The sequence below is a fragment of the Podarcis bocagei genome, assembly GCF_964188305.1.
Source record: "Podarcis bocagei genome assembly, chromosome: 3".
NCBI classification, from domain to species: Eukaryota; Metazoa; Chordata; class Lepidosauria; order Squamata; family Lacertidae; genus Podarcis; species Podarcis bocagei.
Window position 1 is genome coordinate 889,843 of NC_138127.1, and position 12,296 is coordinate 902,138.

The 12,296-nt window shown below is 40.8% G+C and overlaps 1 protein-coding gene and 1 long non-coding RNA gene across 6 annotated transcripts in view; both read left to right on the forward strand.

The window, feature by feature from the left end:
• The window catches only part of MACROD2 (mono-ADP ribosylhydrolase 2), a 996,145-nt gene that overhangs the window by 277,943 nt on the left and 705,906 nt on the right, over nucleotides 1-12,296 (forward strand). The window lies entirely within an intron of this gene.
• LOC308584545 lies at nucleotides 6,702-9,564 on the forward strand. The gene is made up of 2 exons (XR_014006905.1): nucleotides 6,702-8,201; nucleotides 9,084-9,564. It is a non-coding gene; the product is annotated as an uncharacterized lncRNA (long non-coding RNA).

Below are 12,296 nucleotides of genomic sequence, written 5' to 3' on the forward strand. Positions count from 1 at the left end.
TGAAATAAGTATCTCAGATTTAGGTCTACGCATGCTTTTCATTGGCACTCCAATAGGCCCTTCCCCACTAAATATGCTAGCTCTCCATTCTAGATGCCTTATGAGGAACGGCCAAGGGAGCTGGGCATGTTTAGCCTGGAGAAGAGGAGGTGATATGATAGCCATGTTCAAATATATAAAAGGATGTCACATAGAGGAGGGAGAAAGGTTGTTTTCTGCTGCTCCAGAGAAGCGGACACGGAGCAATGGATCCAAACTACAAGAAAGAAGATTCCACCTAAACATTAGGAAGAACTTCCTGACAGTAAGAGCTGTTCGACAGTGGAATTTGCTGCCAAGGAGTGTGGTGGAGTCTCCTTCTTTGGAGGTCATTAAGCAGAGGCTTGACAACCATATGTCAGGAGTGCTCTGATGGTGTTTCCTGCTTGGCAGGGGGTTGGACTCGATGGCCCTTGTGGTCTCTTCCAACTATATGATTCTATGTGTTCATGTCAGTTTGTTATTAAGGTATTTTAAAGTCACAGACGTAGGTGCTTCTGCTTAAATAAATTTGAACTTAAGCCATTAGAAACAGCTACTTCTGTTTTGTTGGCTTCAGTGGATCACAACTTTGAAGAGACAGCATCCTTTGACATTAACTAAGCCCCTCTCTACAATATACCGCCTTTTATTTCCTTCTTGAAATAAAAGGTTGCATATAAATTGTTTTAATAGTAATAATAATATTGGCCAAATCTTGGCTGAATGATCTGCTGTTCTTGTTTATTGGGTTTGTTTAAAGCACTGGAATTTTCAAAAGAAAACATTGGTACATTTGCTTAATAACAGAGTAATGCACAACTGCAGTATTTGTTAAATAAAGCATGCTACGTATTTCTACCCTTGAGATAATAATTCAGCATGCTATATCATTCACAGAAGATTAAGTGTATACCATGCTAGGGAGAAATGAAATTCATGTTCATTGCTGTAGAATCTGCAGAGTTTAGTGCCAGCTGATAATAAATGCCCAGTCAACAGCAATGCTAGTCTCTGTAATGAGAACATCAACGTAAATAAATCAGACATTATTGAAGACATTTTTCCCCTGTAAGAGGAAAATAAAATGTGCTATCTGGATGTTATTCACTGCTGATTATTCATCTATATTCATTGAGTTTCAGCGGGTTGGCCATTTAGGCCAACAGTTATGAAAATGGGATGCTTTGTGAGTTAATGGTTTTAGGGTTGCACTCGACGATTGTGTAAAGTGATGGGGCGAGAACAGAAAGACAGCAAAGATCTCAGATATTTGAGTTATAGGTTCTTTTTACTTCTTTGTGCCTTAAAAAATGCCTGCAGTATTGGAAGTGATGCCTAGCTGTTGAGTGTGTATTGCATATCTTAATATTCATAGGGTTGGAGGCTAACTTTGGCTGCAATTCTAACCATGTCTATTCAGAAGCAAGTCCCATTGAATAGAGTGTGGCTTACTTCCAGCTAAGTGAGGTTAGGATTGCAGTCTTGGTCAGTGAGTCTGCATCCACTAAATCTGGATCCCACCCATAATTTCCATATATTTTCCCTTTAATGATTTGTAAATTTAGAAGACTTTGAAACATAATGCAAGTATAAACTTGTTAGAAACTAAGAGATGTGTTATCTATGAGGGCCGTGCACTGGGTTTAGACGAATGTTGAATTTCATGTCAAATAGAGGCGCATGAGCAGGGGAGGGGAGGGGGCTGGCCTGTGGAGTCCTGCCTGCAGGAGCAGCCTCCAGCAGGTAAGTGGTGGCAACAATGGTGACCTGCGGGGAAGGCCTCTTCACCTGGGCGGCAGCGCCTCAGTTAGGTGAGTGGGTTGGCGAGGGAGCATCAAGCAGCCCACCGCCCAGCCCTGGCGTCAGGCCATGCCCCTGCCCCACACACTGCCCATTCCTTCTGCATGTTGGTGAGTACCAACCTTTTCTTTTCCTAGGGAAAAAAAAGCACTGCTTTTAGTATCAAGAGACTACAGTGCTTTTTTATTATTTTATTCATGATTTTCAATTTTATACATTTCAATAATTTTACAATCATTTTAATAGTTCAAAACTTGACTTCCTTTCCCCTCTTTCTGTGGTTCATTAATATTTTTTATATTTTTTTCTGCATATTCCAAATTAACTTAATTTACTCATTTATTCATCTACTTTAAATATATAATGCAGGTTATTAAAATAATCTCGCCGATGTTCTTATCTGTTTACAGTTTATTTGTAAAAATTCAATAAGCCATTTCCATACTTTTATAAATAGTTTGTTATCTTGATTTCTTATCTTTCTGGTAAGTTTCACCATTTCTGCATATTCCATGAGTTTTTCTATCTATCCTTCTTTTATTGCGGCTTCTTATTTCAGTTTTTGGGCAAGTAACTTTCTTGCCACTGTAGTCGCATACATGAATAAATTTCTATACAGTTTGGGTAGTTCTGTCCCTATAATTCCCAAAAGGTGTCCTTGGACTCTTATTGATTTGGTATGGGTCCAATACAGACCTGACAAAAAATGCAGTAGCTACTACCCTTGTTACAAAGAGCAGGTGTCAAAATATCCTTACTCTATTTATCGTTTTATAGCCTTCTGAAATTCAGACTGGCCTCACTTAAAACAAAAGGCGAGTGACGGGGAACGCACTAGTGTTTTTGAAATTGACCACAATATAAAAAACCAACCAACCCCCCCAAAACAAGGCAAAACAAAAAACGAAAAACAACCACCTTCTATTACACTTTGAGTTCTCTTGTAATAGCAATTTATAGCAAATGCAGTGAGCTTGGAAAATTGGCAATATAGATATGTCCCTGGGAGCTAACTTCTAATCAGTATTGCTTAAGATGGATTTCTTTTAATCTCCTCCATGTGCATTGGCTAGCAACAGTTCAATGCAAGGGGAAAAGAAGCAGAAGGATGGGGATAAGTTTGCTTGCTGCCACACGAGCCAGCAGCTTGCAGGGCTATCAAATTTTGCACATCAATAAGATATGCTTTGTGATCTATTGGTGGCCATAGCTGGGACAAGATCTCTCCAGTGTTCTGACTGTACAAGCAGGCTACTTTCATGTGAGTAGGGACAAAATACACTCTGCGGACAGCTAGACTGTAAACACAGGGTGGGCTGTCGAAGAGGACAGCCTTGAAATCTATTCAAGAGCGCCCTGTTTTACTCTGTGTGGCGATCTCTCCAGCTGTTTGTCCACAGCCTCTGTACTCTTGAATGTATTTCTCACTTGAATTAGCATTGGAAATTTTGAACATGGCTTTCATGTTTCCTTTGGAGAAGGCTTTGGCTCCCATTGCGAGCAAGAGCAGCAGAGCTGCGCCACAGTGGAATGGAAATGCTATTGTCTCTTTTGAGTAGAGCAAAGAACCATGAACAAAAATAAAAGCTTATGTGACCCAGCTGAGTGTGGAAACCAAATCTATGACCTTTTGCAGTATGGAAAGATGTAAGTGTTTTGTGGGGAACTGTAGTCGCTTGAGTCATTAATTCGCCATGGCCATGTTTTACTGGAATGTTTAAGGTTTTTTGTTTTTGTTTTTTATAAAAGTAAATATTTTGCATGTATAACACTGTAGCTAGCTAGCTAGCCTGCCCTGCCTTTTATAATTATAATATTGATATTTTGTATTATTGCCCAGTGTATCCTGAAGGCAGCCAAGTTTTTCTCCACTTGAGAGAATATAATGAAATATAGCCTGAAGCTGAGATCTGGGAGTAGGGAAGGGGGGGAGAAATTTGCTTGGTTTGCATTCTTACCTAATTTGCAAACCAAATCACAGGTAACATTTAAATTTTACACTTCTAGTTTTGTGACTATGACCACCAACCAAAGGTGTGTAGAACAATGCATATATTAGTCTGTTATATTAAGGGAAACTACTTTCAAAAATGCATGTATTAGGCAAAATTGCATTAAAATTGTTTATATTAGGAGAAATGTGCACAGAAATGCATACAAAGTAAAACCTGCAGATTGGTGCAGAAATTGGGCAAACTGAACTGAAATTTGGGGAAATGGAACATTTGGGCAAATGGAAAATTTTACAGATTTGTCCATCCCTGGATTGGGGTGTGTGTATTTGAAAGTTGATATATAGCTTCCCCTATTCTTCAGAAACTGGACCTGTAATAGGTAGGCTTCATTGAACCTTGGAGTCAGAGATATAATTCAGACATTTATTTTCTTTATAACTTCCATTTCCCCCCTCCCTCTGCATAAAAATCCAAATAACCTCCTCCACATGTAAAACTAGAAATCACAGAGAAGGGAGCTTAGCCCCAGAATTTCTCTTTTTCTAAAATCAGCCAGTGGTGGTTGCGTTGGATCAGGGCCCTGACACAGAAGCAGGGATTTACAGTTTCTCCACCAGTTGCTCAATTTGCTGTGCATGTGTGTGTGCGCGCATACAGAGAGAGAGAGAGAGAGAGAGAGAGAACACAGGTTGCTGTGCCTTCCCTTGTGGGTGGTGGTACAACAATTTACAATGAAAAAATGGTGCAAGGGTAATGGTCTAAACCTCTGCGCTACAGTCTTGATCTAAATTTGAGGGTCTTGTGACTGCTTTTAGAACATGAAAATTACACCGGGAGGAACTCGGTGTCACACGCTTCTGATTCTTCTTCTGTCAGCGCAAGCAATTCAGTTGCCAGATGGAATGGTTCTCCATTTCCTACCCCTACCCATGATGTGCTGTTCTGGGTGTTCTCCTGACCCCTCTGAGTCATTTTTGGAGGTGTGCAGGGGGAGGAGAGAGAAGAAAGTCCTGTTGTGCAATGCTGCCCATAGTTTATATTGCAAAGCACCATAGAAATTTTAATTATTAGACAAAACAGAAACACTCTAGATAAAATATCCATTAAATAAAAGAGAGATCCATTCACAGAACACCTGTTTAAGATGTAATTTATTTAAACATGGATATTTTAGTTGAGATGCCTGCGTTGCAGGGGGTTGGACTAGATGACCAATAGGATCCCTCCAACTTTACAATTCTATGATTCTCTTTTATTTTTATATAAACATTTTGTTATATAAACATATTCAGGGGCAAAATGCAGAGGTAAGGAGAGTTAGTGGTAATGACATGCTTAGTAGTTACCTCCAAAAGGTATATCGTATATCTTGTGACAGCTAGGATAAAGTTTCCATTGCTATATCCTAGGGTAGGGTTCAGAATAGGAATAGATGAAAGCGTCACAAGTTCCTTCTAACTTGCAAGAAAGCTTTTAAAAAGTTGAAGTCTGGCTGCCAATTCATTGTAAAAGATTGGTTTTTGTGTGTGTTTTTTTAAACTCTCAATAAATGTGCATGTACAAAAATGTTTCGGGACAATAGTATTCTGAATGGAATATTTTCATACATAGCTGAAGAATGGTACTGGTTTCTTCTTGGAAGAGGCTTTTATCCCATACTATTTTTCAGCCTTTCAAAAAGAATATTATATTGTACTACAGGAAGGAACTATTTTGCGAAAGGTAGAAATGAAACTCATCCTTTCTACAAAGGAAAATGCTTCATTTTTTTAAAGAGAGAGACAGAACGGAATGCTTGCATTTAGCCATTGACTTTCCAATCTCTTAGAGCTGTCATTGTCCTAAACTCACTCAGAATCACATTTTTAACTGTTTCGTGCTTTGATAGGACCATTTCTGCTTTGTCAGCTGTGAAGGAAGCTACAAAAGTTTATAAACATGAGAAAGAACAGGACATCAAGACATTTGATGTTGTATACTATTTATTGCAATAATTTGCTAGCCACTTTTCCAGCACTCAAGGCAGGCTTCCTCAGACTCGGCCCTCCAGATGTTTTTGGCCTACAACTCCCATGATCCCTACCTAGCAGGACCAGTGGTCAGGGATGATGGGAATTGTAGTCTCAAAACAGCTGGAGGGCCCAGGTTGAGGAAGCCTGGCTCAAGGCCTTGTTCAAAAATACAGAACAAATGAAATAATTACAGTACAGTGGTACCTCAGGTTAAGAACTTAATTCGTTTTGGAGGTCCATTCTTAACCTGAAACTGTTCTTAACCCGAGGTACCACTTTAGCTAATGGAGCCTCCCACTGCTGCCACGCCGCCGCCATGTGATATCTGTTCTCATCCTGAAGCAAAGTTCTTAACTTCTTAGCTGGGAGGGGGGCACAAAACACCGCCCCCAACAAACCCTTGAGTGATTTTGTTCTGGGTTGCAGAGTCTATAACCTGGAGCGTCTTGTAACCCAAGATACACTGTAAAACCTACAAGAAGAGAAGAGTAACAAGCGCAGCTGCCAAAGGCCAAGCCCTCTTAAAGACTGGTGAAGACAGAGAATTAGTGCAGAAAGTTCATACCACAGCACTGGAGAAATGGATGTAAAGCCCCTGCTTCTCCTGTAACAGTTGTTTTAATTAATTAACAAATTATTTACAAACCACTTTTCAGGCCAAGCCCTCCTAGAGAAACAGTCAGTAAAATAAATTCCCAATAAAAACTGCATCATAATTACTAAACACACACATACACAAAAAAGCAGCAAGATAAAGCAGTAACAAAATCACTCAAGGGTTTGTTGGGGGCGGTGTTTTGTGTCCCCCTCCGAGCTAAGAAGTCTGAAGTGAGGGAAGAAATTCTTATGCGGACTTGATGCTCAAAGCCAGGAGCTAGTGTGTTCAGGGGTGGGGGAAGTAACAAGGTATGTGGGACCCAGGCCATAAAAGTCTTTAAAGGTACTTTGAATTGAACCTGTGAGAGAAATGGATAGAAAGGGGGAGGGGGATAAAAAAGCTTGGTTTTAACAGTGGTTTGTAGTTTCCCAAATAATAAATGATTTATTTAATAAAAACTGCTGTTTTCATTGAAAGGCTTGCAATTAAGAGCTCCATAGTATTTATTTTTGTCAGTCAAATAATCTATTGAAAGTGTAATAGTAGACTAAATAAGTAACTAGTGGATCCATTTTTGTAATGTGAGAGAAGAGGAGGATTTTATTAAAAGGAGTACTGGATGTTGATAACTCCATATATATCCAATGCATTCAGTCAGACTGGTGTGAGAAACGCTTTTGGTTTCCATTTGCCACCATTACAACCTGAAAAGCAATTCACTTTAAAAAAAAAGGAAAAAAAATGAGTGCATTGAGGTATAATTGCCAAACAGTCTCATTCACGCCTGTTCATTTTATTTTGTTTCAAATTGGATATTTACTGCCAAGCAAGAAGGGACACAGATTGCATTTCCAGCTTCAGAAGGTCCCACTGGACAACTTCTAGTGATTTTAGTATAAGAATAGAAAGAAGGTATGGAAGGAAAATATGTTAGTTGCTCTGGCAGTACATAATATGAAAATGTCTTAATGAAAGAATGCATTCTCTGAACTTTGGGAATGTAGGGTGCACAGTAATGCTTATTTCGGTTTGCAGCAGTCCACAGTATCTTGATTCCTAGAATCATGGAATCATAGAAAAGCAGAGTTGGAAGGAGCCACAAAAGTCATCTAGCCCAACTCCCTGCTATGCAGGAATCTTTTTGCCCAACGCGGGACTCAAATGACCCATGACTCTAAGATTAAGAGTTTCATGCTGTACCGACTGAGCCTGGTTTGCACTTAATGCTAAGCTAAACAATGGCTTAGTGCAAACAAACATGTGCAGGCTTCTGGGAGATCACAGCCATTTTAATCCTCCTCAATAATTTTGCCTCTGCCCTACCCTAAGCTAAATTGTAGTTTGGCTTACCGTGTCAACTTGAATGCAGGCTTGTAGCTTAGCTCTCTTAGACAAACCAGAAGCTGTTAACCATAGGACAGACCAAGGTTAAAACTTCCAGCTTGTCAGGAAGGAGCTAAACCACAAGCCTTGATTTAGATGACACGCTAAGCCAAACCATGGCTTGGCTCAGCACAGCAGCCAAACCACCAGGGAGGAGTAAAGCAATTAATTATAAGTGCTGTTGCTGTTGTTATCTCAGCTCCTAGAACAAACAGAAATACTTGGGCGGCTAGATGGGTGTCACCAGCTTTGACTCTCATCTTTGCAAGCCAGAACTGTGAAATTCTTAACCACACGTTGGCTCATATTTCTCCCTTCATTACTTATGTGCTAACATGCTAATGAGCCTTTACAGGCTGAAATATGTGTCCTTCTGAGCCTAATGGAGACTGTTCGTTGTGGAGTCTGAAAGCTACTTGCAGAAGTTTGCAGGTATTTGAAAAGTTTTATACTTGTATGTTCTCCGTTGTATGTAGTTGTCTAAATTGTATGGCCAACATCCAGTGCTACGTGAGCAAACTTCCGTTTACTCAGTAACTCTTTACCACCACCTCCTGATCACTGCAGTGCCTCCTCTGATCTGCTCTGAAGGGACCCTGACTACCAGAATAGATTTTGAGTCTGTTGTCTCTTCATTATCCAGCATCTCTTTCCCAAGCTTCCCCCTCTGACCTCTCATTAGTATCCCACCACCAATCCCTAGGCTCTGAGCATTCCTCCCCTGAGGGTTTCCTGGATGGCGCTTGCCCCAATTCCTCATCGTCCAGCCAGTCCCTGACACATTCCCTGTTTGGAAGCAAATGCCTCAGAAGCAGTGAATATATCTTTAAAAAAATTCCACCTTGGTTAAGAACAAGTGTCATTTCTGTCACTTACCAGGACAGTGTGAGAACAGGGCAAAGTAGTAGTAAGGCTGGGACTGCCCAAGCACACTGTTGGAGCCAACCCAATGTTACTACCAGTGCACCCAAATAACTATAATTTAGCCACTGCCCAGTCCTGCTCTGGACCATTCTGGTAAGCAGCAATGATGCTGGTTTTGGGAGGTCAGGTCCACATCACCATTCCTGACACTCTTGCTTTAAGAATTCAAATGTCTAGCTTTTAAAATGGTTTTTATATAACTTAATGGGCATATTTTCGAAGTGCTGTTTGCTTTTCTCTGACCTTTCTGTTCTTGACGTTAGGATTGTCCTCGGGTTATTAAGAGTTTACTTTTATAAGCCCCACCTGATTTTCTAGTAGTTGTGCAGGTGATGAGAATCTGTTAAAATTGAATCAATCCCATCCCTGCTATTCGAATGGTCATTGCAGGTTTTCTGCAGGAACCCAACATGGTGATAGCACAGCTTCTGCAAATAGTGCTAATCTGCTAGAAGGAAGGAAAAAGCTGGACCTCTCTCCCCACCACCACCACCACCTGAAGCAGGGACAGCACTGATTATCTGTTTGGGATCAGGAGGGGATGTCAGAATTGTGTCCCAACACTCCGCATTCCCTACAGAAGACAGGATGCTAATAATCTACCTCAGTTAAAACAGTCCCCAGACAATGTGAATGGATATTCACAAAGCTACTAACACATGAAGCAGCAGCCATGTTACCCAGATTACCGTGTGCAATGCGCCTTGGATGTCTATTTTTCACACTACTGGCACACGAAGACACAACCTGCCAACCAATCATAACCCAGCACAGAAGAAAAACAGTTCGAATCAATGAAGGAAACATTATAATAAAATTTTTATATTGAATGTCAAGACTGCATGTTTGATTAAAAATGCCTGTAATTATTCGATGAGGTTGTTATGATTGTGGTTATTATTTTCAGCGGCATGGTATTTTATGAACAATTGGGTAGAATTTTTTATTAATAAAAAATAAACATAATTTATTTTGTGCCAATGGCGTAGCATCGTGTGCAGAACAGAGAATTAATGCAAGAAGTATAATTTTCATTTGGCTACAGCCATGCTCACTGATGTATGCATATAAAAATCAAAGAGAGGATAGCACCGTACAACTTGGAACGGAAATGCACATTATCTTGTTGTATTTCTTAAAACAGGCCTGTAAGGTCAGTATCTGTTATGGTGTGGATGGAGAGCTGGGGCTGAGAGTGGCTTGCCTAAGACTGGGATCAGGAAGCTTCTCATTTGCATCTCAGCTTCTTAGCCATCACACTAATCCAGCTTTTAAAAAGATTTTTTTTTACTCAAGGTGACATTAGCTCGCAGTATTTTATTTAAACTGCAACGCAGAGAATGAATTCATTTTTCTTCTTGCAGAAGTGCAAGAACACAAGTGGCCTAATCAAAATTTGTTGTCCCCACCCCCTCCGTTTTCCTCCATGTACATTTGTTCACAACATTAATTTATCCAATATTTGTGAAACTCACTCCCATAGCTACAGCGGCAACAATCTGCAGTGGGCAGCAGTTTCTCCATAATGACATGAGCCCTGATGTTTGCTCATGCATAGTCTGTTTCCATTCATTTCATTCACATCTGATAAACAAGGCTTTGAAGTTAAAAGACGCTTTGTGCATCAAGACGGTTTTACAGGCACTATCATCAACCTTAGATTGTGATTAATGACCGTGCTCAAACAAAATACGTCGGCTGCAATCCCTGTTGTCTGTTAGCATTTATACAATCGAAAGTAATTGGCAAGGTATCCATCTCATGCAAAGCTGTTTCTGTTTCTTTTTGCACAAGGACAGTCTGCAACATGTGGTTGGGGAAAAAAGAAGACGACAGTAACTCAGAATACAGTCATACCTCGGGCTGAATACGCTTCACATTGAGTGCTTTCGGGTTGCACCCCACGGTGATCCGGAAGTAACGGAGTGTGTTACTTCCGGATTGCGCAACTCGTGCATGTGCAGACGGTCAAAATGACATCACACACATGCGTGGAAGTGACAAATCACAACCTGCACATGCGCAGACGCGCAGTTGCGGGTTGCGTTCGCTTCAGGATGCGAACGGGGCTCCGGAACAGATCTTGTTCACATCCTGAGGTTCCACTGTACTAAGAAAAACATAGGGGGGGTGTTGGGCTGCCTGCCTCCATCTTTATGTATTTGCTTCCATATATAGTTCTTTGGCAGCCTTGTAAGATAGCACTGGCATTTTAAAATCTGAACAAGTTAAGTGATCAACCCAAACAACACAAATAAATTATTATTATTATTATTATTATTATTATTATTATTATTATTACTACTACTACTAATAATAATAATACCCTGCCCATCTGGGCTGCTCCCAGCAGAATATTACAAACACGATAAAACATCAAACATTAAAAACTTCCCTAAACAGGGCTGCCTACAGATGTCTTCTGAAAGTCAGATAGTTGTTTATTTCCTTGACATCTGATGGGAGGGCGTTCCACAGGGCAGGCGCCACCACTGAGAAGGTCCTCTGCCTGGTTCTGAGAAGGTCCTCTGCCTGTAGGTCCACAACTGAGAAGGTCCTCTGCCTGTAGCTTCACTTCTCGCAGTGAGGGAACCTCCAGAAGGCCCTCGGAGCTGGACCTCAATGTCTGGGCTGAATGATGGAGATGGAGACGCTCCTTTAGGTATACTGGGCCAAGGCCATTTAGGGCTTTAAAGGTCAGCACCAACACTTTGAATTGTGCTCGGAAACGTACTGGGAGTCAATGTAGGTCTTTCAGGACCATTGTTATGTGGTTTCGGCAGCCACTCCCAGTGGCCAGCTTAGCTGCCACATTCTGCATTAGTTGTAGTTTCCAGGTCACCTTCAAAGGTAGCCCCATGTAGAGCACATTGCAGTAGTCTCAAGCGGGAGATAACTAGAGCAAGAATAGATAATGTCACTGAAAATTACAGATGTATAGCAATAGCACTGTTTTTGAAAAAAACCTTCATCAAAGTTAGCGGGAGAATGCAATGCAAGGAGTGCCCTGCACACAACATTAAGGGGCTAAATACAGATGCTCTGTTCCTGGCTGCTATTAAAACTTGTATCTGTCATAAGTGTTGCATTCACTTGCTAAAAAATGGCTTCACTTGCAATCAATGCTGCTGCACAGATTTATTGGAAAGCAGATCTTTTCACATAAGCTTCATGTAGTAATGGGCCTCTCTGTTCTCATTCATCAGAGCTATTGTTGTTCAAAAAGCTTAGCCAACATACATGAAGAGCCTTGTGACTCAACTCACTACAGGAAATGCTGAAATCAACCCTTTGTTGACAGCTTCTGTTTCTCTGAATGTGATGGATGTGGAGGGAGACTGGAGCAAATCTCATGTAAAAACAGCCATTCTGTCTTGCTTTAAACATGATAAATGGGTTGCATGGGTACATGATGCATGGGTACTAAAAATTTTCTGTGCTTGAGTAAGCAGGTATGCTGTATCTGTGGTCCTGATCTCTTCTACATACCTTTCTATTCCAGTTTGTTTCTAACACAGCCCCTGGTGGGAATTCCTGCCTTAAGCAGATATGGGCCCGATTTAGAGGCAAGGGAATTCTGTATATCTAGCTGAAAAAGTTAAG